Source organism: Mus caroli, unplaced genomic scaffold, assembly GCF_978045245.1.
Source record: "Mus caroli unplaced genomic scaffold, Mus_caroli_1 scaffold_15, whole genome shotgun sequence".
Lineage (NCBI taxonomy): Eukaryota > Metazoa > Chordata > Mammalia > Rodentia > Muridae > Mus > Mus caroli.
The window spans coordinates 54,849,606-54,864,249 of record NW_028227270.1 but is presented as its reverse complement, the minus strand read 5'-3'; positions in this window follow the sequence as shown (position 1 = coordinate 54,864,249).

Below are 14,644 nucleotides of genomic sequence, written 5' to 3'. Positions count from 1 at the left end.
CCACCTCACTCCAACCCAGCCTCGGCCCTGCCCACTAGGCACTCTAGGTTCTGACCCCTAACCCCCACCGCGTGCACCAGTGATTCTCTGGTAACATTGGGATTCCGTACACACACACCTCCCTCCAATGTCACATGCCTTGGCCCAGGCTTCCTGGGGAAGGGAGGCTGTCACTCACCACTCTGGGTCCCATCATCATCCAAAGGCCTCCCTCAGGTTATGCGCTGGCTGGGGTGCCGAGGAGCAGCGCTTCAGCAGGGTGTCTTTGGGTCAGGAGTCACACGGTGGGGTGTCAGTGTGTCACACATGGCAGGGTCATGGGTGACGGGATCAGGGGTCAGGTGGTCAGAGGTCATTGGTGAAGGTTCAGCCTCAGTTTTAATTGACAGCTCAGGAATGGAGAGGTCATGCAAAAGAGTTGAGACTTGGCACATGAATGGAGCCGATGAGAGGCTATTGGTGGGGCCTATTTGCAACAGAAGACTCCACTTGTTAGAGATGCCAGTACCATGGTATGATCTCCAAGAATAGCAGCATCAGTGAAGTGGATCCACCTGAGCCTAGAGTGCTGCAGAGGGCAGTGCTGGAGACTTGAAGCCAGCCCCTTGGAGGAGGCCAGAAGATACTGCCTTTGAACAACAACCACTCCAAAATTTTAAAGCTCCTTGTATCAGAGCCAAGGCTTGTATTAAAACTCCTTCAGAGGGATCAGCTGATAAAATATCCATATAAGGAACAATAGACACTGAAAGATTCAACGTCCTGACTTCTTGTTTCCAAGCAGCAACAAATTTTTTTACATAATGGAAAGCTATTAGCCATTCCTTGGGGCGAAAGATTCCAATGAAGTTGCTTCATGGGTACCTAAAAGGGAGTGAGGAAGGGGACATAATAAAAGGGTGGGTAGGATCAGGTATGGGAAGAGACAAGAGAGAAGTACAGAGGATCAGGAAATATAAATACGTAGCACTAGAGGATGGGGAACTGAGGGTAGCCTCTAGAAAGTCCCAGATACCAGGGAAGTGAGAGGTTCCCAGGACCCAAGGGGAATGACATTAGCAGAAATATCCAACAAAGGGGAGATAGAACCTGTAGAGACCACTTCCAGTAGATAGGCACGGGCACCAGTTGAGGGATTGGGCCACCCATAAACACAGGCAAGACCCCATCAGAAGAGTTAGGGAAAGGACTGACAGAACTGAAGATGATTGCAACCCCATAGGAGGAACAATATCAACCCACTGGACCACAAAGAGCTTCCAGGGTATAAACCACCTACCAAAGAGTATACATGGAGAGATGCATGGCTCCAGCTCTATATGTAGCAGAGGATGGCTTCATCTGGCATCAATGGCACGGGAGGCCCTTGGTCCTGTGGAGGCTTAATGCCCCAGTGTAGAGTGATACCAGCGCAGTATGAATCTGGAGTGGGTGGAGGCAAAGAGGGGGATGTAATGGGGTGTGTGTAGAGGAAATGGGAAGGGGATTTTCATTTGAATTGTAAACAAATAAAATGACTAATAAAAAGAGGAAAAATGTCTCCATTATATTAAATTAACATCTTTCTGATGACTACAACAGCACAGGAAGGTCAGATAATGGTAATTGAGAGAAAATAGAAAAAAAAAAAAAGAAGAAGGCAAAGGCAAGGCAACTGTGGTAAATGCAACAGTGGTGTATGTAATTCCAACTAAAATGTTAAATAAGACCAAATAAGATGCATATACAAAGAAAGCATCCTCTTCTTGTAAGTGGCCAGAGGTCACCTGCCAAGATGGTTTGATACTCTCTTGACCCAGAAAACCTCACAAAATCATGCAAATCAAGAGGTTCAAACCTTCGAGTTCACTTTAATAACACCCGGGAAACTGCCCAGGCCATCAAGGGTATGCATATCCGCAAAGCCACCAAGTATCTGAAGGATTTCACTTTAAAGAAGGAAGCAATGTGTGCCATTCCAGCGGTATAATGGTGGAGTTGGTAGGTGCGCCCAGGCCAAACAGTGGGGCTGGACGCAGGGTCGGTGGCCAAAAAAGAGTGCTGAATTTTTGCTGCACATGCTTAAAAATGCAGAGAGTAATGCTGAACTTAAGGGTTTAGACGTAGATTCTCTGGTCATTGAACACATCCAGGTGAACAAGGCACCTAAGATGCACCTATGAACCTACAGAGCTCATGGCTGGATTAACCCATACATGAGCTCCCCCTGCCACATTGAGATGATCCTCACTGAGAAGGAACAGATCGTTCCAAAGCCAGAAGAGGAGGTTGCACAGAAGTAAAAGATATCCCAGAAGAAACTGAAGAAATAAAAACTCATGGCCCGGGAATAAATTCAGCATAAAATAAATGCAGATAAAGTTAAAGGTCAAAAAAAAAAAAAAAAAGCAAGCAAAAGATAGCATTTGATAGAAATCACTCCCTGGGACAGCATTTTAATAATACTGTGTTATGTGATGAGCTTTTAATCTCCTTAGTCACTGGTATTTTAATGTCAGACTGATTTCTAGCTACTTAGAGGGAAGCTTCAGGAATCTGTTAGGGAGAAAACCTCACATGTGTGTTTTGCTTGCTCGATTAAGCATGGCCACATTCTCTGTAACAATTATTTTTCTTTTCAAAGGTGCTATTGGTAGTTCAACCATAAATGCAAGTTTATAATCACAAAAGAGGTTCATGTAAACCATACATGAAGGCAAGTCTGTTTAATCATTGATAATTTAGACGTGAACATTAATGTCTCATTTTTTCATTCATCTGGTGGCCATTATGTTTTTAGAAAATGATGTCTACATATAGGGTGCCATCCTGGAGAACTTCATGAAGGTATGATGACATCCTTAGTGTCACAGAGCATTTTATGTGATTCATCACAGGAACGGAGTGATAAAATGTACACTGATGGTCTTCTCTTTTTTTCTATTATTGAACATAGGTTGCCTCTCTCCTTATCCATCTCCTTCCAGATTTTCCTGCCCTGTGCCACACATTCGAATCCATACCCTTTCTTTCTTTTTGTTGTTATAGACTAATCATCTGAATTATTATTGTCATTATCATCATCATTTTTTGTTAATTATAGAAAACAAATAACTGGAATATGATAAAATGAAAAATAAACAGATGAAAAGAAGATAAAGAAAAAGTATAAGAAACCTATACACACAGACTCAAATTCACAAAAAGAATTTACATAAAAACTTAAAACTATAAAACACAATATACTTAAAAGGAACTTTGAGATTAAAATCAAAAAACAAAACAAATAAACACGGAAACCAAACAAATCTAAAAGTCCTGGAAAAGCATTGTGAGACAAAGAGCCACCAACAATGTCTTTGAGTTTGTTTGGTGTTTCCCATCTGCTGCTGGGCATGAGGTTTGCCCTTAAGAGTAGGTTGAATACCCTGTGAATGTCCTAGTATTGAGTACATTGTCACGTACTTTGGTTGAGTCAGTTTGACATAGCAAAAGCTGGGAAACTGACCGATGAAGCAATGGGTTTCAAAGGGGACTCTCTTCCTGAAGTCTGACATTTTTCTCCCCAAAATTTTAAAAATCATAATATTAATCCTCCACTCACCGTTAGTCTAATGTATAGACTCACGTGCACTCTATTAAGCATTACCTTATACTAAATGCCTTTTAAGATTGAATTCTAACATAGCTAAAGCCTTTCCCAGTGTTCTAAGATCCCAGATAACAGCAAGGAGCTTAACCTATTCAGTAACTAATTTAGCTCTACCATAAAACAATAAAACACTAGCCATTAGCTCAATTATCTGCAAAAAGAGACTAAAAGTCTCACTGAGATAGAAATATTTACTACAAACTACATTCCACACCAGAGCAAGTTGATATACTATCCTGATAATGGGAATTCTCCAAACTAGATAAAATTTAACAAGGCCTAGAGAATTTCGGGGTCAGTGACACTACATTACTCTTGAAGCCTGTAAAGATTTAAACCCCATGGAGCAATTAACAAAGTGTAAAATTCTTGCCAGGCCAGGGCTGAAGCAGGCACTTATCTCTAAGTAAACATAGTCCTTTTAAAGTCACTCCTCTTACATCTAGAGGGATACTTATTTATAACCTAAACATTTATCTGGTTCCTGCAAATTCTTTTTATAGTCACTCCTCTTGCACCTGGGAAACTTCAATGTACCGTATCTGTTATGTTTTACAATTTATGATATTCGCTGTAATATAATAGTCTCATGTTTTGCCAAGAGATTATATTCAGATTCGACACCTCTCTTGTGTGCTTGATTCTGTCTGTCCCATCCGACTCTTTGCCCATTTGCTCAAGAGACCTGTTTTTACGCAGGCATAGGAGAAAGAAGGTCTGCGGCAGTACATCTCTTGAAAAAAGAGATTCTTGTAAATCATACCTGAAAGCAAGCCTGTTAAATCATTTTTAATATAGACAGGAACTTTAATGTCTCCTGCTTCATTCACCTTGTGACCACTATGTTTATATAAAATGATTTCTACATATAGGAAGCCATCCTCAACAACTTCGTGGGATAGATGCCCAGGCATGGTGACATCCTCCATTTCATAGAGCATTTTATATCATAAAAAACAATTAATATTGCTTTTTTTGTAAATGACTATCAACTGGATTGGAATGGCTACGATGTAGTTCATTCCCCTCTGAGTATTGAGACCCCATTTTGAACAGAACCATGCAGGCCCTGTGCATGCTACCACATTCTCTGTAACTTCATATGTGCATCTATCTTTCATGTTTTAGAAGTCCTGTTTTCCATAGTGGGTGTTCTCAATCCCCTCGGGCACTGATATACTTCTACCTATACTTCCACCATATTTCCTGAATCCTGACACAAGGGATTTTATGTAGACAGCCTATTTATGAATGTGTGTTCCAAAGTCTTTGACATTCTCAAAACTGACTGGCTAAGGGTATTTGTATTTGTTTCTATCTATTACAGAAGGAAAGATCTCTGATGGTGGCTGACCAAGACCCTGATTTTTATGTATAGCAGAATGTCATTAAGAGTGATGTTACTGCTATGTGGCCTTATCAAAACATAAACATATGCAATTTTACACAGTCTCTACAATTTGTGTTTCAAAATATAAATGTATATGCAAATATGTGCACATTCAGTAAGAATTAATGAACTAAGTGGCCATGTGCATTTTAGGAGTGCAGGGAGTGGGACAAAGGGCGTTTTGGAGACAGGAAATATAAAAAAGGAGCAATTGAATGACAATGTCAAAAATAAACTACCAAATAATATTTAAAAAATAAAGCAGCAAACAGTATTTTGAGAGAAAAATGACACTGACCTTCAACCCCTGATGTAAAGAACAATGTGTATGTGTTTTATGTGCATGTTTGTGTGTGTAATATTGAACTGAAATAATCTTTAGTCTCATATTTTGATAAAATTTATGATGAGACCCTTCATCTAGAGTGATTTATATGTCCATAGAATTCGCTGACCTCACTGTGGTGAAGGTCTTGTGGGAGAAATTTCCATTAGTGATTTTTCTCACTTAATGAAACACAGTCATTTCATAATGAAAGTTTCTTTTCACATACATTTACAAAACCTTATTTTACAGGCACAATCTGAATCTCAATGTCCTTTTCATAGAATGTTCCCTTCTTTGTATGTTATCTGGTATTGTTAGCATCTCCCTAGTACATTGTAAAGCTATCCCAAAGTGCAGCACTTCTGTGCTATCATATGCATTACTGTCACGGTGCTTCACACTCTGCTAACATTCATTCTTCTTTCTCTTTTCAAATCAGTGCCTTTTATTGCATCAGGAATCTATGAGATTCCAAATCTCAACAGAGGCGATTCACCATTTAGATGATGTCTTCGATTCTGTTGCTGTAAAAACCAACATAGTCAAAAGAATCATGTGAGAAAAGTGTTTATTTACTTATGTACCCTGGTCACAGTATATTGAGTGAAGCCAAGGCCTTTCTCTACACAAAGGATAAACAGGCTGAGAAAGAAATTAGGGAAACAACACCCTTCACAATAGGCACAAATAATATGAAATACCTTGGTGTGACTCTAACTAAGAAAGTGAAAGATATGTATGATAAGAACTTCAAGTCTCTGAAGAAAGAAATCAAAGAAGATCTCAGAAGATGGAAAGATCTCCCATGCTCATGGGTTGGCAGGATTCATATAGTAAAAATGGCTATCTTGCCAAAAGCATACAGATTCAATGCAATCCCCATCAAAATTCCAACTCAATTCTTCACCGAATTAGAAAGGGCAATTTACAAATTCATCTGGAATAACAAAAAACCTAGGATAGCAAAAGCTATTCTCAAAGATAAAAGAACCTCTGGTGGAATCACCATGCCTGACCTCATGCTGTACTACAGAGCAATTGTGATAAAACCTGAATGGTACTGGTATAGCGACAGACAGGTAGACCAATGGAATAGAATTGAAGACCCAGAAAGGAACCCAGGCACCTATGGTCACTTCATCTTTGACAAGGGAGCTAAAACCATGACAGCACATGCTGACGAGGATGTGGAGAAAGAGGAACACTCCTCCTTTACTGGTAAGATTGCAAGCTTGTATAACCACTCTTGAAGTCAGTTTGGTGGTTCCTCAGAAAATTGGACATAGTACTACCTGAAGATCCAGCAATACCTCTCCTGGGCATATACCCAGAAGACGTTCCAACTTTAATAAGGACACATGCTCCACTATGTTCATAGCAGCCTTACTTATAATAGCCAGAAGTGGAAAGAACCCAGATGTCCCTCAATACAGGAATGGATACAGAAAAGGTGGTACTTTTACACAATGGAGTAATACTCAGCTATTCAAAGAATGAATTTATGAAATTCTTAGGCAATTGGGTATCTGGATGATATCATTCTGAGTGAGGTAACCCAATCACAAAAAACACACATGATATGCACTCACTGATAAGTGGATATTAGCCCAGAAATGTAGAATATCCAAGATACAATTTGCAAAACACATGAAAATCAAGAAGAAGGTAGACCAAAGTGTAGATACTTTGTTCCTTCTTAGAAGGGGGAACAGGCAGGGCAGTGGTGGTGCACACCTTTAATCCCAGCACTTGGGAGGCAGAGGCATGGGGATTTCTGAGTTTCAAGGCAAGCGTGGGCTACATTGTGAATTCCAGGAGAGCCAAGGCTATACAGAGGAGCCCTGTCCAAAAAGAAAAGGGCGGGGACAAAATACCAATGGAAGGAGTTACAAAGGCAAAGTTTGGAGCTGAGACTGAAGGATGGACCATACAAAGACTGCCCCACCAGGGGATCCATCCCATAAACAACCACCAAACCCAGACACTACTGCATATGCCAGCAAGATTTTGCTGACAGGACCTGGATATAGCTGTCTTTTGTGAGGCTATGCTAGTGCCTGGCAAGCACAGAAGTGGATGCCCACAGTCATCTATTGAAAGAAACACACGCCCCCCACCCCCCAAATGAAGGAGCTAGAGAAACTACTAAAGGGGTTTAGTAGAAGCTAAAGGGGTCTGCAACCCTATAGGAGGAACAACAATATCAACTAACCAGTACCCCCAGACCTTGTATCTCTAGCTTCATATGTAGCAGAAGATGGCCTAGTTGGCCATCAATGGGAGGAGAGGCCCTTTGTCTTGCGAAGATTATATGCCCTAGTACAGGGGAATGACAAGGCCAGGAAGCAGGAGTGGGTGGTTTGGGGAGCAGGGCTGGGGAGGGTATAGGGGACTTTTTCAGAGGAAACTAGGTAAGGGGATAGCATTTGAAATGTAAAGGAAGAAAATATCTAAAAAATTTTTTTAAAAAAGAAAAAAAAAGGAAGAATCCAACCCAAGGAGGTTAATGATACACATGAAAACAGAGATAGTAAGTAATAAGTAATAATAAATAGTAAATAATGTTGTATTAGCTACAAAAAAGGGAAAGCACACACACACACACACACACACCTCAACACGACCACCAGCAGCAAGAACAATAACAACATACAAGGAGTTAGCCATCACTGCTCATTGATATTGATAACAATGACCTCACTTCGCCAATAAAATGACACAGGCGAACAGAATGGATGCTAACACATAATCTATCCTTCTATTGTGTACAAATAATATAGCTCAATATCAAGAATAGGCATTACTTCAAGGTAAAGGGTGGAAAAAAAGACATTCCAAGAAAATGGACCGAAGAAGCAAGCTGGTACAGCCATCTAAAAATACAGCAAAATAGATTTTAACCAAAAAGTGACCAAAAGAATTGGAGAAAGACACTATATATTCCTCAAAGAAAAAAAAAAAAACACCAAAGATGACATTTAAAATTTTAACATCTATGCCTTAAACATATGATCAGCAACCTTTGTAAAAGAAACAGTTTTAAAGCTAAAATCACATAATGACTGTCATACATTTATTCTCAGAAATTTTAATACCCTACTCCCACCAATTGACAAATTCTTCAGACCAAAACTAAACAGAGAAATACTCCAGCTAACTGACAACATGAACATGAATCCTGCTGATATTTAAAGAACGTTCAACTAAAGTATAAGAGAATGTATCTTTTACTAAGCACCTCGTGAAACATACTTATAAACTGACCGCATATTCAGACATATTGCAATTCTCTAGACATACAAGAAGACTGAAATAACAACTGTATCTTATCAGACCACCATGGATTACAACTGGATATCACAAAACCAAAGAGAACACAAAGCTTACAAACTCAGGGAGGCTGCACACCTCACTAATTGTTAAGACAGAAATAAAGGAAGAAATTAGAGACTCTGTAGAATTCAATGAAAAGGACAACAACTGAGCAACATGCACAATCTTATAGAACACAAAAAAAATGAAAGTGGTGCTAAGATAAACATTCATAGAACAAAATGCCTGCATGAAAAAATTGGAGCGTTCTCATACTGGGAATTTAACAGCACGCTTTGAAGACTAGAAAAGAAAGAAGTGACAGAGCAATGAAAAAAGGGAGTACACATAGGAAATTATAAAATTGGGGCTGAAATCAATAAAATAGAAAGAGAAGACTACAAAGAACTAATGAAACATGGAGATGGCCTTTGAGCCTTTTATTATAGACAAAAACTTATTAAAAGATAGAGAATATCCAAATTAATGAAATCTAAAATGAAAATGGGGACAAAATAAAAGACAATGAAGAATTCCAGAGAAGGGTAAAGACATAGTTTTTAAAAGGATGTACTCCACTGCATTGGAAATTCTAAAAGAGATGGATAATTTACTCCATAGGTTCCACTTATCAAAATTAAATCAAACTAAGATAAGCAACTTAAACAGACCTAAACACCTAGAAAAAGAGAAGTCATTACAAATCTGCCACCAAAAAGGCCTCAGGGCCATGAGTTTTGGGGTAGAATCCTAGCAGACTTTCAAGGAGGAGGTAACAAGGATACTCCACAAAGTATTCAACAATATTGAAAGAGAAGCAACGTTGGCCGATTTATTTTGTGAGCACATGGTTACTCAAATATCCAGTCAATAAAGACTCAGCAACAAAAGAGAACTGCAGACCAACTTTCCTTAAAATGACTGACACAAAAACACTTTATAAAGCAAAACAAATAAAAAAGAAAGAAAATAGAAAAAATCAAAAGATTATCCACCATGATCAATGAGGTATGCTTCATTAAATAGATGCAGGGATGGTTCAACATAATGTGCTTAAAGTGTAAAAAAAAAAGAAGTGATCTTCTCACTAGATGGTGAATAATTCTCTGACAATGTCCAACATCACTTTATGATAAAATTCTTGGAGTGATTAAGGATACAAGGGACATACCTAAACAAAATGATCCTTTACAGCAAGCTTAGAGCAAACATTAAATTAAATGGAGAGACATTCAAATTAATTCCACTAATCCCCAAACAAGATAAGGTGGTCCATTCTCTCCATATCTATTCAAAATAGTATCTAAAAGTTTAGCTAGAGCAATAAAACTGAAGGAGACTAAGGTAATATAAATTATAAAGGAGGAAGTAAAATTATCTTTATTTACAGATGAAGTGGTAGTATGCATAAATGATCCAAAACTTCCCAAAGGCAATTCCTAGACCTGATAAACACTTTCAGCAAACATGTGGGATACAGGATTAACTAAAAAAGAAAAAAAAAAGTAGTAGCCATTAAATGTGAAAATGAGTTTGCAAGTGCAAACAAAATATAGAGACATCATTATGTATAAATTGATTGTTAATGCTTGTCACATTTTTTTTCAAATAATAATCTTAAGGAACTCAATATAAGTGTGTAGGCTAAAATCTTACCAAGGTCTTTGTAGTCACAGATTACTTTTGGTATTATTAAAGGTCATCTAAGACTACTGTGATATGTAATAGCTTTAATATACTGATTACATACTAAAGAGTTTACTCTTGTTTAAAGATACCAACAAGTGCAAAACCTTAACATATTGACTGTGTTTATGGGTTTTCTCTGCATTATGACTTTTTCTCATGGTTTCTCAGCTTACTGCTATGTGCAAAGTCTTTAACACATTGCTTATCCCTAGGTTTTCTCTCCACGATGTGATCTTTTATGTTCATAGATAAATGTGTTGTGAACAGTTTTTAATCACATTGATTACATTTGTAAGATTTTTCTCCAATATGTATTCTGTTATGTATTTGAAGAGAACTATGATATCTAAATGTCAGGAACAAGCAAAAGAAACTTGTCCTAAGGACTGCCTTTTTCTTATCACTCTCCATTTAACCTGAGGTTGAAACTAAGTTCAAGTCCCAAGTCCTAGGGGACCTGTGTCCTTAACAATATCCAGCCAGATTTCATTATTCACATTTTGTTCCCACCTAAATGATGACTGTTCCTAAGTATAATTTCTGTTACTTGTGTTTTATTCCTCAAAAATAGTGCCCGTTCCTAACCACAAAAGAACAAATGACTATGATATGCTAGACCATAAAACCTACATCTTGTATCATTTGACATAAAGTAACAACATAGAAAAATCATGATTGGGGCGGGGTGGGGGAATGTAGTTGTAACTTGGCACAGGATGTTGTGGTTTCAAACCTGAAGCTTATATACTTTTATATAACCTGAAGGTTTGGAAGCTATATAACGTTCTGACTCAAGGTTGGGCTGGGTTATTGTAGCTAAGCGTCTGAGTATATTTTTGGCCCTGATTGATGAGTAGTGACTTGATTATAAAATTATTATCATTTGCATTGTCCTGTGTTTGAGTTGTGTTGGACCTCAGTCACCCCATACCATAAAAGCTTTATCACATTGCAGGTATTCATAAAATTTCTCTCCAGTATTAATTGTTTCATAATGATGAAAACTATAAAGGTGTGCAAAAGTTTCACCATACTAATGCATTCAGTTTCTTGCCAGTACAAATTCTTATATGATGAAGAAGACTACAGAATTGTGCAATGGCTTCACTATATTAACTACACTCACAGGGTTTCTGTCTTAGAATTTCCATTGCTAGGAATAGATTTCATGACCAAGGCAACTCTTGTAAAAGCAAACATTTAATTGGGGCTGGCTTACACTATTAGAGGTTTAGTCCATTTTCATCATAGCAGGAAGCACGGTAGGCATGCAGGTAAACATAATGCTGAAGAAGGAGGTGAGAGTTCTGCACCTTGATCCACAGGCAGCCAGGAAGAGACTGTCTTCTAGGGATCATCTAGGAGGGTCTCTTCAACACTGGGTGGAACTTCAAAGCCAACCCTAACAGTGATGCACTTCTTACAACAAGGCCACACCTTCTGACAATGCTACTCCCTGAGTCAACCGTATTCAAGATACCACATCCCAATTGCTGGCCCACATATGATTTGTTCAAACACATGGGTGTATGGGGACCCCACTTAAACATAGTATAATACAAAATACATGAGATTCAACTTCAAATGGACTCATCATCTATAGCAGTCCCACTAATAAAGTCCAAAGTTCATCATCTGAGATTCATCCAATCACCTAACTGTAATCCCCTATATTTTCAAAAAAAAATTGCACATTATATCATTGTATACCTCCAATTTCACAGGATGTACTTTGCCATTCTTTTTTTTTTTTTTTTTTTTTTTTTGGTTTTCGAGACAGGGTTTCTCTGTGTAACCTTGGCTATCCTGGAACTAACTCTGTAAATCAGGCTGACCTCGAACTCAGAAATCTGCCTGTCTTTGCCTCCCAAGTGCTGGGATTAAAGGCGTGTACCACCACTACCCGGCTACTTTGTTATTCCTAAATAGCATTGTGAGGAAATACTGGACCAAAAGAAGGCCAATCTCCAAATTCTGCATATCAATTTCTGATTTCAACTGTTGTTCAGTTCTTCAACACCTTTCTGCTTAGTTCACTCCAGCACAATTCTTTCTCTTTGGCTGGACTTACTTCAGGAAAGCAGTTTTCCTGACCAGGTATCTCATAGCTCTAGTATATCGAAATCTTAGGGTCTCCAGGGTAACTACAATATTACATCTTCATGTTCCACTGGCTGGGATCTACACATGATCTTTTGCACTCCTCAAAAGAAAGTGGGTGACTTCTCCAGCTCTTTTCTCTATAGCACCCTAGGTTCTGGTTGACTCCACTCTACTGCTGTTGCTGTTCTTTCTGCTCAGCCCATGGGACTTACACCTTCAATATGCTGGGTTTTCCTGCTGCAACAGGGGTGCACTGCTTTCCTCCCAAATACTCTCTTCATTGTGCCATGTCTTAGCTGCTCTACATGACACCTTCATGCCTTCGAAACTATCACCACCTGGGTAGTTCTCACACATGACCAAGTCCAGAAGCATCACAAGGTACAACTTTGGGTATCTCTGGAACACAGCATCTTTGTCCTTCCAGAAAACACTTACCAGAAGGTTCCACTTCAGTGATGCTGGTTTCTTCTTCATCACCCCTAATTTTTTATCTACAGCTAACCAACATCAATTCTCTCAGTAGTCCCTTCTACACTTGCCACTAAAGCCAGAGCCACAGGTACAAAGCTGGTTGCTGGAGCTGGACCATGGCCTTTCTATTACATTATCACCAGCTTTCAAATTTTCAACAACTTCACGGCCTAAGCTTGGCTGTCCTGGAACTTGCTCAGTAGATTTACCTTGAATTCAGAAATCTGTGTATCTCTGTTTATTGAATGCTGGGATAAAAAGCATTTAAAACCATGCCTGGATCTAAGCTTTTCTTCACCTAAAATTCTGCACCAGGATGACTTGATCCAGATTATCTGCTTGGCTCTTATCTCCTGGGATTTACAGCATGTACCACCATGCCTGAACCTAAGAATTTCCATCTAGATGTTAAATTGAAAACTCAGAACAGTAATCACAGTCCATCCGTTGTTAATTTGAAAAATGTTTATATCTCCTTATGTCCACATGAAAAGAATAACCAGGTAACAATAATTCCTAATGTGATACAGTTCTCCTTCCCAAACTGCAAATCCGTAAGTTTAGCTGGATGGAATCTTGCCTTAACATCAGCTTTCCCTTAATGCCATATAATATCTTTGATCACAAGATTTAGATTCAAGCCGGGCGTGGTTTCTCTGTGTAGTCGTGGCTGTCCTGGAGCTCACTTTGTAGACCAGGCTGGCCTCGAACTCAGAAATCCGCCTGCCTCTGCCTCCCGAGTGCTGGGATTAAAGGCTTGCGCCACCACGCCCGGCTCTCCTTCTTTCTTTTTTGAGACAGGGTTTCTCTGTGTAGCCCTGGCTGTCCTGGAACACAATTTGTAGACCAGGCTGGCCTTGATCTAAGGAATCTGCCTGCCTCTGCCTCCCAAGTGCTGGGATTAAAGGCATGCACCACCATGGCCAGCGAGCCTTTTCTTATTGAACCTTACATTTTATATTTTTCCATTCTAAGATTATGCTTGATCAAAACAATCATCATGACAGTAAACACAGGACAAAGGCTATGCTGGCTTTCCTGATACTTCTTTTGTCAATGCAGCACTCTTCAGACAAGGTCAAAAAGCAACAACATTCTTAAGCAAAACATCATAAAAAACATATACAGAGTTCAAATTGCTCTCCAGTACCTATGTGTTCCACATTCTTCCTAGTATGTCCCATTAAGTTCCACTTAATACATGTACAAATCCAAAGTATAAATTCCACATTGCTCCAAACAAAAACATGGCCAGGCCTATCATAGCAATACTTAAGTCTGAGGTACTAACTTCTGTCTTAGAAAGAATTTCCATTGCTCAGAAGAAAAACTGTGACCAAGGCAACTGTTTTAAAGGTAAATATTTAATTGGGCCTGGCTTACAGTTTCAAACATTTAGTTTATTACCATTATAGCAGGAAGCATGGCAGCATGAAGGCAGCCATGATGCTAAAGAAGGAGCTTAGAGTTCTGCATCTTCATGAGAAGGCAGGCAGCAAGAGACTATCTTCCAGCAAAACAATAGGTGGGGCTGTTTTATACTGGCCAAAGCTACAAACACCACCACCCCAGAAAATCACTTCCTTCAAAAAAATAACATCTACTCGTACAAGACATACCTACTAATAGTGCCACTGCTTAGGGCCAAGCATATTCAAATTAACATAGTTTATATCAACTATAAATACTTTCATACAGTTAAATATGATTAGGACAT